Here is a 13,864-nt window from a genome sequence, read left to right on the forward strand (position 1 = left end):
TTAAAACCAGTCATGAAAACGGACTTTTTTTTTTTCTTCTTCTTCTTCTTCTTAAAACACCTCCCTGAATTCTTCTCATTCTACTTGGAAAATGGTCCGTCTTTGGCCCTCCTCTCCCACTGAAACTACTCTTGTAAAAGTCATTGCCTATGGTGCTGTATTAGTCCGTTTTCATTTGGTCATAAAGAACTGCCAGAGACTGGGTAATTTATAAGAAAGAGGTTTAATTGTCTTATGGTTCAGCATGGCTGTGGAAGCCTCAGGGAACTTACCATGATGGCAGAAGGCTAAGGCGAAGCAAGCCACTTTTTTCACAAGGTGATACAGAAAGAAGCTCCGAGCAAAGTGGGCAGAGCCCCTTATAAAACCATCAGATCTTGTGAGAACTCAGTCACTAACAAGAGAACAGTAAGGTGGAAACCATCCCCATGATTCAATTACCTCCAGCTGGTCTCTCCTTTGACACATGGAGATTACAATTCAAGATGAGATTGTGGGTGGGGGCACAGCCAAACCATAACAGGTGATCCAGTGAACCTTCCTGGTTCTCCATCACACTTGATTAAATAGCAACATTGGCCACAGGTGTGATCTGTCTCCATTTGTGGAATCACCATCATCTGTTATCTTCTAAGGAACTATACATCTCAGGTTTTCTTCCACTTCCTCTGATGTCTTCTTTTCTGGTTTGTCCTCTAGTCCCTGAGCTCTGAAGACTGGACAGCCTTCAATGATCAGTTCTTAGACCTTATCACAGGCTCAGTTATTTGGAAAAACACACTGATATGCAATTTGGCATGCAGAATATTTATTAGAAATCAATACCAAATGCCAAATTTGGTATTAAAAATCAATACCAAATAACAATGCCAGTATTTGTTATTGCCTTTTTTGTTTGCTTGTTTTTTGATATTGCACCAGGAGAAACTGAACTGCAGTGCAGATTCATGGCAGTTTCAGAAGACTCCATTAGAAGGAGAATCAGAGTTGCCTTAAAGTGGGCTAAAATGGCTCAGCCCTTGTTCTCATGTCCATCAGTCATTGCATACGGGTGGACCACCAAGGGTAACTGAGATAAACCCTTAAGGATAATCAGATGGAGGCTGTGTATTGACAGAACTCCCAGAAGGGGGACCTAGGCAGCTCATCCCCATGTCCACCACAGACATCTTCTCTACCTACATAAAATTTCTTTTTATTTTGTGCAGCCATATGGTTTTATTTCAAAACTACATAAAGTATTTTATGTTCACGGTCAATCCCAAACTGATTCAACACATTAAATGAAATATATCTCAAACTAAACTCATAATTCACCCACCAATCTAATATGTTCCTACCACAATTGTCTCCATATAAATTAACAGCAACGGTATTAATCCTGTAGTAATGTTAGCAAACATGGAGCTTTTTACTCTTTTCTCTTTTTATCATGGAGCTATTCTTTTATTAATTTTTTTTATTTTAATTTTTGTGGGTACATAGTATGTATATATATTTATGGGGTATATGGAATATTTTTATACAAGCATACCATGTGTAATAGTCACATCAGAGTAAATGGGGTAGCCATCACCTCAAGCATTTATCTTTTCTGTTATGAAAAGTCCAATTATACTTTTATTTATTTAAAATATATAATAAAATATTGACTATATCAACTGTTGTGCTATCAAATGTGGGTCTTATTCATTCTTTCTAACTGTATTTTGTACCCATTAACCATCCCTGCTCCCTACCACTCTACTAAACTTCACAGGCTCTGGTAACCCTCATTCAACTCTCTAACCCCATGAATTCAATTGTTTTAATTTTTAGCTCCCACAAATAAAGTGAGAACATGTGAACTTTGTCTTTCTGTGCCTGACTTATTTCACTTTTAACATAATAACCTCCAGTTCCCTTCATGTTGTTGTAAATGACAGGACAACATTCTTTTATAGCCAAATATTACTCCACTGTATATATGTACTACATTTTTAAAATCCATTTATCTGTTGATGAACACAAGTTGCTTTCAAAACTTAGCCGTTGTGAACAATGCTGCATCAAACATGGGAATGCAGATACCTATTTGATATACTGATTCCTTTCTTTGGGGTATATACCCAGCAGTGGGATTGCTGGATCATATGGCAGCTCAATTTTTAGTTTTATGAGGAACCTCCCAACTGTTCTTTGTAGTGGATGTACTAATTTACGTTCCCACCAATGGTGTACAAGGGTTCCCTTTTCTCCACATTCTAACCAGCATTTGTTATTGCCTATATATATATACACACATATATATATATGCCAATTTAACTGGGGTGAGATGATATCTCACTGTGGCTTTGATTTGCATTTATCTGATGATCAATGATGCTGAGTACTTTTTCAAATACATGATTTCCATTTGTAAGTTTTATTTCAAGAAATGTCTATTCACATCTTTTGCCCAAAAGGATAAAGGATTTTGTCCTTTATTCTGTTAATATGATGTGTCACATTGATTACTTTGCATATGTTGAAATATCCTTGAATGCCTGGGATACATCTCACTTGGTCGTGATGGATCGTCTTTTTAATGTGTTGTTGAATTTGGTTTGCTAGTATTTCATTGAGGATTTTTTCATCAATGCTCATCAGAGATACCGGCCTGTAGTTTTCTTTTTCTGTTGTGTCTTTGCCTAGTTTTGGTATCAGGGCAAAACTGGCCTCATAAAATGAGTTTGGAAGTATTCCCTTGGCCTCTACTTTTTTGAAATAGTTTTAGTAGGATTGGTACTAGTTCTTTAAACGTTTGATAAAATTCAGGAGTGAAACCATCATGTCTGGGGCTTTTCTTTGCCAGGAGACTTTTAATTATGGCTTCCATCTCGTTACTTGTTATTGGTCTGCTTGAGTTTTGTATATCTTCACAGTTCAGTTTCGGTAAGTTTTATGTGTCTAGGAACTTATCCATTTTTTTCTGGGTTTTCAAATTTCTTGGCATATAATTATTCACAGTAGCCTCTAATAATCTTTTGACTTTCTGCAATATCAGTTGTAATGTCTCCCTTTTCATCTCTTATTTTATTTATTTGGGTCTTCTCTCTTGTTTTCTTAGTCTGCTGAAGGTTTGTGAATTGTTTTTTCTTTTCAAAGAACCAGTTTTTCCTATCTTTGATCTTTTGCATTGTTTTCCTCTATCAATTTCATTCATCTGCTCTGATATTTATTATTTCTTTTCTTCTACTAGCTTTGGGTTTGGTTAGCTTTCACTTTCTAATTCTTTAAAATTTATCATTTGATTGTTTACAGTTTTTCATTTATTAATATAGGCACTTATGCTAATTTTCCTCTTACTACTACTTTTGTTGTATCCCGTAGATTTTGGCTATTGTGTTTCCATTATCACTTGTTTCAAAAAATTTTTCAATTTATTTTTTAATATCTTCATTGACCCATTAGTCATTCAAGAGCATATTGTTTAATTTCCCTGTGTTTAGATAGTTGCCACGATTCCTCTTGTATTTATTTCTAGTTTTATTCCATTGTGGTCAGAGAAGTTACTTGATACTATTTCAATTTTTTAATGTTTTCAAACTTGTTTTGTGGCCTCACATATGGTCTATCCTTGAGAATGATCCATGTGCTGAGAAGAAGACTGTGTACTTTGTAGCCCCGGGATGAAATATGTAAATATCTATTAGATACCTTTGGTCCACAGTGAAGAGTAAGTCTAATGTGTCTTTGTTGATTTTCTGTCTCGATGATATGTACAATGCTGAAAGTAGGGTGTTGAAGTCTCCAGCTATTATTCTATTGGGGTCTATCTCTCTCTTTAACTGTAGGAATACTTGCTTTATATATCTGGGTGCTCCAATGTTGGGTGCATATATATTTCCAATTGTTTTATCCTCTTGCTGAATTGACACCTATGTCATATAATGAACTTCTTTGTCTCTTTTTATAGTTATGTGTGACATAAGTACAGCTACTCCTCCTCTTCGGTTTCCATTTCCGTGGAATATCGTTTTCCATCCTTTTATTATAAGTCTATGTGCGTCTTTAGGTACAAGAAGGTTATAGAACACCGAGCAGATTTAAGGTAAAATGTGTTTCTTGTAGGCAATAGATTGTAGGGTCCTGTTTTTGTGTGTGTGTGTTTGTTTATTTGTTTTTTCTTAATCTGTTAAGCCATTCAATGTCTTCTGATTAGAAAGTTTAGGTCACTTACATTCAATGTTATTAATGATAAATAAGGACTTACTCCTGTCATACTGTTATTCATTTTCTGACTGTTTGGTAACATTCTCTTCCTTCTTTTCTTCTTTCCTTTCTTCCTTTTCTCTGGTGATTTTCTCTGGTGGTATGTTTTAATTTTTTTCCTTTTTATTTTCTGGGTATCAATTGAACAGTTTCAGGTTCGAGGTTACCATGAAGCTTGCAAATAATATCTAATAGTTCATTATTTTAAACAGATGAAACTTAAAACTGATTATATAAACAAACAGGCAGAAAGAAAACTGTTAAAACTCTATTCTTTAACTTTGTCTCCTCAGTTTTTAACTTCTTGTTATTTCTATCTTATTGCACTATGTCTTGAAATGTTGTTGGAGTTATTATTTTGATTGGTTCATTGTTTCATTTTTCTGCTTAACATATGAGTAGTTTAAATACCGCAATGACAATGTTATTATATTCTGTGTCTTTCTGTTTATTGTTATCAGCGAGTTTGTACCTTCAGATGATTTAGTGTTCATTAACTTCTTTTCCTTCAGATTGAAAAACTCCCTTTAGCATTTCCTGCAGGACAGGTCTGGTGTTGATGAAATTCCTCAGTTTTTGTTTGGCTGGTAAAGTCTTTATTTCTCCTTCATGTTTGAAGGATATTTTCAATGGATATACTATTCTAGGGTAAAACTTTTTTACTTTTAGCCCATCGAATGTGTCAAGGCACTCTCTCCTAGCCTGTAATGTTTCCACTGAGAAGTCTGCTGCCAGACATATTGGAACTCCATTACATATTATTTGTTTATTTTCCCTTGCTGCTTTTAGGATCCTTTGTTTATTTTTAAACTTTGAAGTTTGATTATTAAATGCCTTGAGGTACTCTTCTTTGGGTTAAATCTGCTTGGTGTTTTATAACCTTCTTATACTTAAATAGTGATATCTTTCTCTAGGTTTGTGAATTTCTCTGTTATTATCCCTCTGAATAAACTTTGTACCTCTGTCTCTTTCTACTTCCTCTTTAAGGCCAGTTACTCATTGATTGGAGTTTTAAAGAAGCCACTTTCTATATCTCATAGGAATGTTTCATTAGTTTTTATTCTTTTTTCTTTTGTCTCCTCTGACTGTGTATTTTCAAACAGCCTGTCTTCAAGCTCACTAATTCTTTATTCTGCTTGATCAATTTGCTATTAAGAGACTGATGCATTCCTTAGTATAGGAATTGCATTTTTCACTTCCATATTGCTGCTTAACACTTTTTATGTTTTTCAATTTATTTGTTAAATTTATCTGATAGGATTCTAAATTCCTTCTCTGGGTTATCTTGAATTTCTTTTGGTTTCCCCAAAGCAATTTTTTTTTTTTTTTTTTTTTTTTTTTTTTTTTTTTTTTTTTTTTTTTTTTTAACAACGGAGTCTTGCTCTGTCACCCAGCCTGGAGTGCAGTGGTGCAGTCTCAGCTCACTGCAACCTCTGCCTCTCGGGTTCAAGCCATTCTCCTGCCTCAGCCTCCCAAGTAGCTGAGACTACAGGTGTGTGCCACCACACCCGGCTAATTTTTTATTTTTTATTTTTTTGTAATTTTAGTAGACACTAGGTTTCACCACATTAACCAGGATGGTCTCGATCTCCTGACCTTGTGATATGCCCACCTTGGCCTCCCAAAGTGCTGGGGTTACAGGCGTTAGCCACTGGGCCCATCCAAAGCAACTATTTTGAATTATCTGTCTAAAAAGTCTCATACCTCTGTTTCTTTGGGACTGGCCCCTGGTGCCTTAGTTATTCATTTGGTGAAGTGATGTTTTCCTGGATGGTCATCATGCTTATGGATGTTCCTCAGTGTCTGGGCATTGAAGAGTTAGGTATTATTGTAGTCTTCACAATCAGGCTTGGCTGTACTATCCTTTTTGGGAAGGCTTTCCAGGTATTCAAATGGACTTGGTGCTGCGATATAAGATTTTGGTCACTGCAGTCATATCTTCTTTAGGGGGAACTTCAAGTCCGGTAACATTGTAGTTCTTGAAGACTTGTAGAGATACTGCCTTAGTGGTCTTGGATGAGATCTGGAAGAATAATCTGGATTACCAGATAGAGAGTGTTGTTTTTTTCCTTACTTTCCCCCATATAAAAGGAACTCTCTCTCTCTCTCTGTGCTGACCTGCCTGGAGCTTGAGGAGGGGTGACAAAACACCCCTGAGGCCACCACCACAGGGACTGCCCTGGATCAGACCTGAAGCCAGCACAGCACTAGGTCACATGCTCCCAAAATCCACTAGCTTCAATCCCAGCACAGCTCTAGGTCTTGCCTAGGAGTTGCAGTCCCTGTATTCTAGACAAGTTTTCAAGTTTAGTTAGTGCCCCAAAGCACTTTAGAGCATGGTGGTGAGGCTTGCTGAAACTCTATTTTCTGCCCTTGAATGTACAATTCCCCTACAGCTAGGGCTGGTCTAAATGTTCCCTCCATGGGCATCAGCTAAGTTCTGCCCAGTTTTGGCAGCACTGGCTCCCAGAGCAAAGTCCCACAACAGCTGCACTCTCTCTCTTGCTTAGCACACAGATTCCTGCTCCATGCCATGGGGGCTACTGCTGGAGATTGAGGAGGGGTGGTGCTGCTCATTCAAGGCTCTCCTTCCTCCCCTTCTCAGTGCCTCTTTCGGTGATATGAATTTAAAACCAGTTATCGTGATCATTCTCTTGATTTTTCGTTCTTAGGAAGGTACTTTTTTGTGTAGATAGTTGTCAGATTTGGTGTTCCTGCAAGGAGGATGACTGGGGGAGTCTTCTATTTAACCATTTCACTCTGCCTCTCTCTCATGGAGCTATTTTTAAGTATTTCTTTTTCTCTTGCACTTCATATTCAATATGAATGCAAATTTTATTGGATTTATTTTCCAGAAAATGGGCTTTTACTATTTTACCATCTTATTTTGCAGAGTGATTGATCTGGGGCTATGGAAGGCAGAATTTTTGTACCAGGAAGGTAGGGTGGCCTCTAGTTCCCATAGGTGATTAGCTTATTGAATAATTCTGTGGGCTGCCAAGAAAGTGAAACCCATTAAGGATCAGGCAGAGTGAAGCTGGTCTGTCTATCAGGGGAACTAGCTGGGTGAGGAGTCGTTCTCACTAGGCTGAGGGAATATCTGGAAAAACAGCAAAACTCACAGCTTCAGGCCTTTGGGGGCCTGTAAGACTCATAGATATCCAAGCAGGCAGCACATGGAATCACGGACCTTACAATACACAACTCCATACCAACTTGTCTAATCCAAGCCACCATTACTGCAATAGTCTTATTAACTAATCTTAATAAAGTGGTCACAACGTTCCTGTCAAAATTTTAGTCAGATTGTGTCACTTCTCTGCTCAAAACCCTAAAATGCTTTCTGATCTCCATCAGAATAAGAGCCAAAATTCTTAAATAGCTTTAAAAGCCTAACATTTCTGGCTACTGTCATTTCTCTGACTTTGTTTTCTAATACTCTCTTTCATTTACCCACTTCGTTTTAGCCACAATGACCCCCATTCTACCTGATGAACACATTTAAAATGTCCCCATGTCAGGTACTGTGCTCTTGCTCTTCCTTCTGCCTTAAATGCTTTACTACCCACTTCAAATCTTTGTTCATTCATTCACCTCTTTTGGATCTTCATTGATATGTCGTCTTTATAGAGTCCTCTCCAAACTTTCCTATTTGAAATTCTGTACATTCTCATACAGCACATTAGCTACTTCAATACTTTATTTCATTCCCATACAGTTATCACCATCTAAAATATTATATAATAATTTACTTATGATGTGTTCATTTTCTCCACTGAGATATAAAATACATGAGGACAGTTAGTTTGCCCATCAGTTCATTCTCATAACTCATCACCTAAAACAAATTTTTGGTAGATTTGGGCACATGGTAAGTATTTGTTGAATAAAATAAATGAATAAATCGATCGTTTTATTATTTAATTTATATGAGATAACAAATTTTAAAAACTTTTTCAAACATTGAACATTATTTTTCTCAAAAAATATAAAAATGTGCATTAAATTTGGTTTTGTTTGTTTTCTACCAATTTCACACACAAGATTAGGCTTCTGAGAAAGTGACACAGAGTGGTTGGGAAATACAGGCTGGAAATTACCCTTTGGGGTAAACTTTGGCTAGTGAAAGACAACAGGAAAGATCCATCACATCATTTTTTGCACTTCAACTCAATGTTTCTTAAGGGTTCTCCAAAGATCTTCCATGTGGCCAAACTCCAATTTTTGGTGAAGCTGTCAGCATCTCTGCAAGATCCCATACTAGTTTTGTATTCCCTCCTGCTCTGCATTACATCCTTCTTTCTTTCACCATCATATCAAATTACATCTTTCAGGAAAGAGCTGGCATATAAGTAACTACTCAGACTTAATTTCTGTAGGGAAAACAGACTACAATACTCTTCTATCCCAGGACAGAATTTCTCCAAGTAAAAGAAGTTGGTATTATTAGAAAGGAGTATACAATCTAGTTGGTAGATTGGAAAGGATTCTACAATCTAGTTAGTAGCATAGGATATAAAATGTTAAATAACATACAATCAACAACTAGAGACAAAATCTATATTTTAAAAAAACAGATAAAAAGAACAAGAATTGAAAAAAGCAGTATAATTGTTACAGGTTGAAGTCAACAGGGAATACTGATCTTAAAATATTTAAAGATATGGATTGGAAGATCATAAATTTCAGGAACTTGTAGCCTGGAGAAAATCTTGGACCAGAGATATGTTACGGGAGTGCACCTGCATGAAAGGGAGAGTGAGGACAATGAGAGATAGTATTTCTTTTGAGTAATAATAAAAAAGCAACTTAGAATAGGTAAGGTATATAGGTGGAATACAAAGGGACTTACTGAGGATAAGTGCTAAAGGTATGATTAAAAAATAGCTAGATTCCCACATACAAAAGGAAAAGATAAGTCGATTTTATGGTACAATATGAATCTTTATCAAAGACTTTCCATAATGTTCTCCTGACTTTACTCTCACTATGGGGTGTGTGTGTGTGTGTGTGTGTGTGTGTCTGTGTATGTTGTGTTGTGTGTATATACATATATTTCTGCCAAAATAACATCATTCATTCCTTTGAATTATTTTGTTAGAATACAGTTTAGTCAGAAAATGGATATTTTGGTGGATGAATAAAATTGGGAGGTGTAAGTCTACAACATGAGAATTTTTCTGGAAATGTAAACTCAGGAGAAAGGATAAAATGAAGGATTCTGTGCAGCCATGGAAGCTAGTAACAGTCCAGGGACTTGAGAAACAATTGTGCCATGAATGAATGAAGGCCATAGAAAAGAATGCCAAAGGATGCAGGAGACTCCATCTGTCTTACAGTGTTGCCCAGGGGCAACCTTGACATAGAATAAATGTAGTAAAAAAAAATCTAGCAGTGAAAATAGATTGCAGGTAATATAAAGGCATATAAATAGTAGATAGCATTTCCTCTGTATGCAGCGTAACTCATATACTTTTACTGTCTTGTCATAGATTAACAACTTGGCAAAAGCCTGCAGTGGACAGTAAAATCCATGGAGCCAGCAACCATGATTGTTTTATTCATCACTATGTACCAGAACTTGGAACAGCACCTGTCACATAGAATTCAACCCCTATTTATAATCAATGGATTGATTATCTCAGGGGCTCGCAAACTTTCTCAGTTCTCAGTAGTTTAGGATCCCAATAATTTTTCATGGACTCCTTCAACAAAAAGAAATAACTAACAGTTTATTAAACAACAAAATGCCAAAAGGCTCTACCTCTTAATAGCATCACCTTGGTGGCTGGAATTTCAACATGCGAATTTGTGGATGATTCAAATATGCAGTCTGTAACACTTTTCAAACTAGTAGTTCTGTTGATGCCCAACAGATATTGCTAAGTTTCCCTAGAAATTTAACGTATCTCTCAGTGCTCCTGAGAGTTGCTACTCGGGAACCTCAGGATTCACTTAAAATAAATGAAAAAGTTGTCCATTAAATTTTTAATTTCAGAACTTTTACATAGAAAAAAAAACACTCTTTTACATCTTCACTATAGAACAGAAAAGGTACCAACAAAATTATAAAAATTAGTACATATACCCTGAGCGATGTTACTGTTATTAATTACATAAGTTTTATAAGATATTTCCCATAATAACAATTAATTGACCAATTCCAAGTTTTTCAATTTTATTCATCAGACTTATAAACAGACTAAATATAAACTTTAAAACAAGGTAAGGGCAGATTTTAGATATATAAAGGCTAAGGCTGCTATTCTGTGACATAATACAGAAACACTACAGTTTCCAACATTTCTGTTATCAAATAATATAGATGAGCTTTCAAAAGCAAAACAAGCTACATTGGCCTTCTTTAACTTCAAATATTTTTAAAAGTGTTATTATTTTATTTATATATTGCATACAAGATAAAGAAATGATTTTATGTTGCTGGTTTCAGTGCCATCGTGTAGTATGTCTCCAAGGAGTCAGCAATTTACAATCCTGACTGCTCTCAGCTAAGCTGTGGCTAACCACACAGCAGCAGAGGATAGGAAAGTGCTTTTAACAATAGCACAAACATGTCTGCACTTCAGCATAGAGCTTTTACTGATATACTTCTTAGGTACTCAAGGTAACAATTTTCCACAGATCATAGTTCTAAATAATGTCGAGTTAATTTTCTAGCATTATTCAGACAAAACCAATAAATAGAAAGATCGCATAGAAGGATGGATAAATTTGAGAGAGAAGTGTGGTAAAAATATAAAAGCTAGTTTTTATATAGATTGACATCCTAGTTTATTGTAAATAAATTCTTAGTTATTTCTATTGTCGACCATACAGTATTGAAAACAGCCGTGGCTATTTAAGTCTACTCAAAGGCTTAGAAATAGCCAGTCTATAAATGTAATGTGAAAATTATCTACTGTCCTCTGATTCTGACTAAAAATGTAATCAGGTTTACAATTATAATCATACATGAATGAATCCAAGTTTAAGGAAGACTTTAGCCCAGTTCAAGTATTCCTCTTTATTTCTGGAACCTTTAAAGAGACATTACATCAAAGCGCAAAACCTGTCTGTCAGCTGGAGCCATTATAAGTGGGACAGATTTTCTCTCTTGCACACTGCTCAACCAATAGACATCCAATGTGGGAAGATATTGAACATTCGCATGGTTATTACTGGTTTCATTGTACCCGCATTACTTTGTGGATGAGGTCTTCCTTGAGCAGAGTAAAATAAATCATTGACTTACTATAATACTTTGGTAAAGAAAACCATAAGATAATGGGTATCTCCCGTTATGGTGTTCATTTGAAAACACTGAAATACTGTTGGCCTTTTTGGGGTTTTCATTATTGATCTAAAAGTTTTGTTTCCCTTTGAAGGATTTTTAAAAACCATTTTTTATCATTTTCCAACATATATCTCCCGGGGCATTAGTTATCCATGACTTCCAATATATCATGTTATCCTTGGAGATACTTTGCAAATACATATTTCCATTATGATGATTTTGCTCCTCCTGTGTTCGTTTATGCTTCATCATCTATAATGCCTCAAAAAGGTGGGTTTCAATATCAAGTTCTTCTCCACTGGGCATCACCTAACGATGATGCCTTCAACAGCAGAGGTATTTCTTTAGTTTAGGTTTCACATTATGCATTACCAATTAGAGGTAGATTTTTGTTTGTTTCATTTTGTTTTGTTCTGTTTTAATACAGCCTTGTACTGAATCACACTAAATGGCATCTGTGATTGAGGCTTCAGGATTGGGTCTTGGTTGACAATACTTATGAATGTTAACATATATGCTAGAATTAAGGTCAAATTGTGATTTTTTTTCAGAAGCTCATAAAATACAAGTCAGTTTTAAAATAACTTATTTGTAATTTAAAGATTAGGACAAATTATATTAATTTTCAAACGCCTACTATGATTTTTCACAGCAAGCTACTTGTCTATTTTCTTTGGACCAGTGAGCTAGCTGGGAATACATTCTCACAGCAATGGTAGAGGCACAAGAGGGCACACTCAAATACAAAAGCACATTAAGCATTGACCAAAGGCATTTTTCACTTTCCCATTCACTTTCTTGAGGCTAAGTTGTGGAAAATCATACTGCCCCATGAAAAGTTGGGGGAGTATAAATGAACTATTTTTGAACAATAATATAATCAAGCGAAAGGGCTATTATATATTCCATTTGAGCCAGGATGGTAGCTTGGAATAGATGATAGTGACGAACATGGAGAAAACTGTAAAACTGCTGATATTTAGAGAGTGATATAGATAGGATTAGGGATTGGCTATGCTGACTCTGGGAGACGGTTTGTTCAGAAGGTGCCAAGCAATATTCCTGGAATATAACTTGAATAATTTGATTGCCGTGTTTGGACCTCCATAGAGTGAATAGTGGAAAAGATGAGGGTAGTTTTATGGGTGGGGGTGCAAGGTTATAAATAACTGTCATTACTTTTACGATTTTTTAATCATTATTATTATTGTTATCACCATTTTCAAAACTCGATGAGAGTATACAGCCTTCAGTGCTGTACTTCCCATGCTTGGTGCAAAAACTGAACTTTTATGTCTTCCTAATATTTATACATTAAAGCCTAAAACCAAGTGATGGTGCTTGGAGGTGGCCTCTAGGAGGTGATTGGGTCACCAAGGTGGAGCCCTCATGAATGGTATTAGTGCCCTATAAAAGAAACCCCATAGAGCTCTCTCACCTCTTCTACTAAGTGAGGACACAGTGAGAAGACGGTCATCTGTGAACCAGGAAGTGGGCCCTCACCAGACATTGAATCTGCCAATGCCTTGATCATGGACTTTCTACCCTCCAGAACTATGAGAAATAAACGTTTGTTGTTAAGCCACCCAACCTGTGATATTTGTGCTATAGCAGCCCAAACAGACTAAGATACTTGGGCATGAATCTATTTAAGGATCCTGAAATCACTCAGCTATGTCCAGGGCTACCATTTCTTTCCTCCAGCCAACAGTACCTATAGTATTGTTCATCCACCCTTCCCTCCCATCTTTGTATTGCCATGGTCACCCACCAGTAAAAATTACTGCACCTATTTACCATGTAGAAGTTGCCTTAGATCCCATTCTCACCTTCTGTTATAAAACTTTTTTTTTTTTTTTTTTTTTTTTTTTTTTTTTTTTGAGGCGGAGTCTCGCTCTGTCGCCCAGGCAGGAGTGCAGTGGCCGGATCTCAGCTCACTGCAAGCTCCGCCTCCCGGGTTCACGCCATTCTCCTGCCTCAAGACTCCCGAGTAGCTGGGACTACAGGCGCCTGCCACCTCGCCCGGCTAGATTTTTGTATTTTTTAGTAGAGACGGGGTTTCACCAGGTTAGCCAGGATGGTCTTGATCTCCTGACCTCGTGATCCACCCGTCTCGGCCTCCCAAAGTGCTGGGATTACAGGCTTGAGCCACCACGCCCGGCTTGTTATAAAACTTTATGTGTATCTGTGGACATAAACACATACATGGATTTTTGAGTTAATTGTCCTAGTTTTTGTACTGGGGATATACTTACATTATCATCCTCTAATCACTTTCAGACTAGTAAATTGGTTTGATCTTAATTCCCATTTTTGTTGTTGTTGTTGTTGTTGTTG

The sequence above is a fragment of the Chlorocebus sabaeus genome, chromosome 10 (genome assembly GCF_047675955.1).
Source record: "Chlorocebus sabaeus isolate Y175 chromosome 10, mChlSab1.0.hap1, whole genome shotgun sequence".
Classification (NCBI taxonomy): Eukaryota; Metazoa; Chordata; class Mammalia; order Primates; family Cercopithecidae; genus Chlorocebus; species Chlorocebus sabaeus.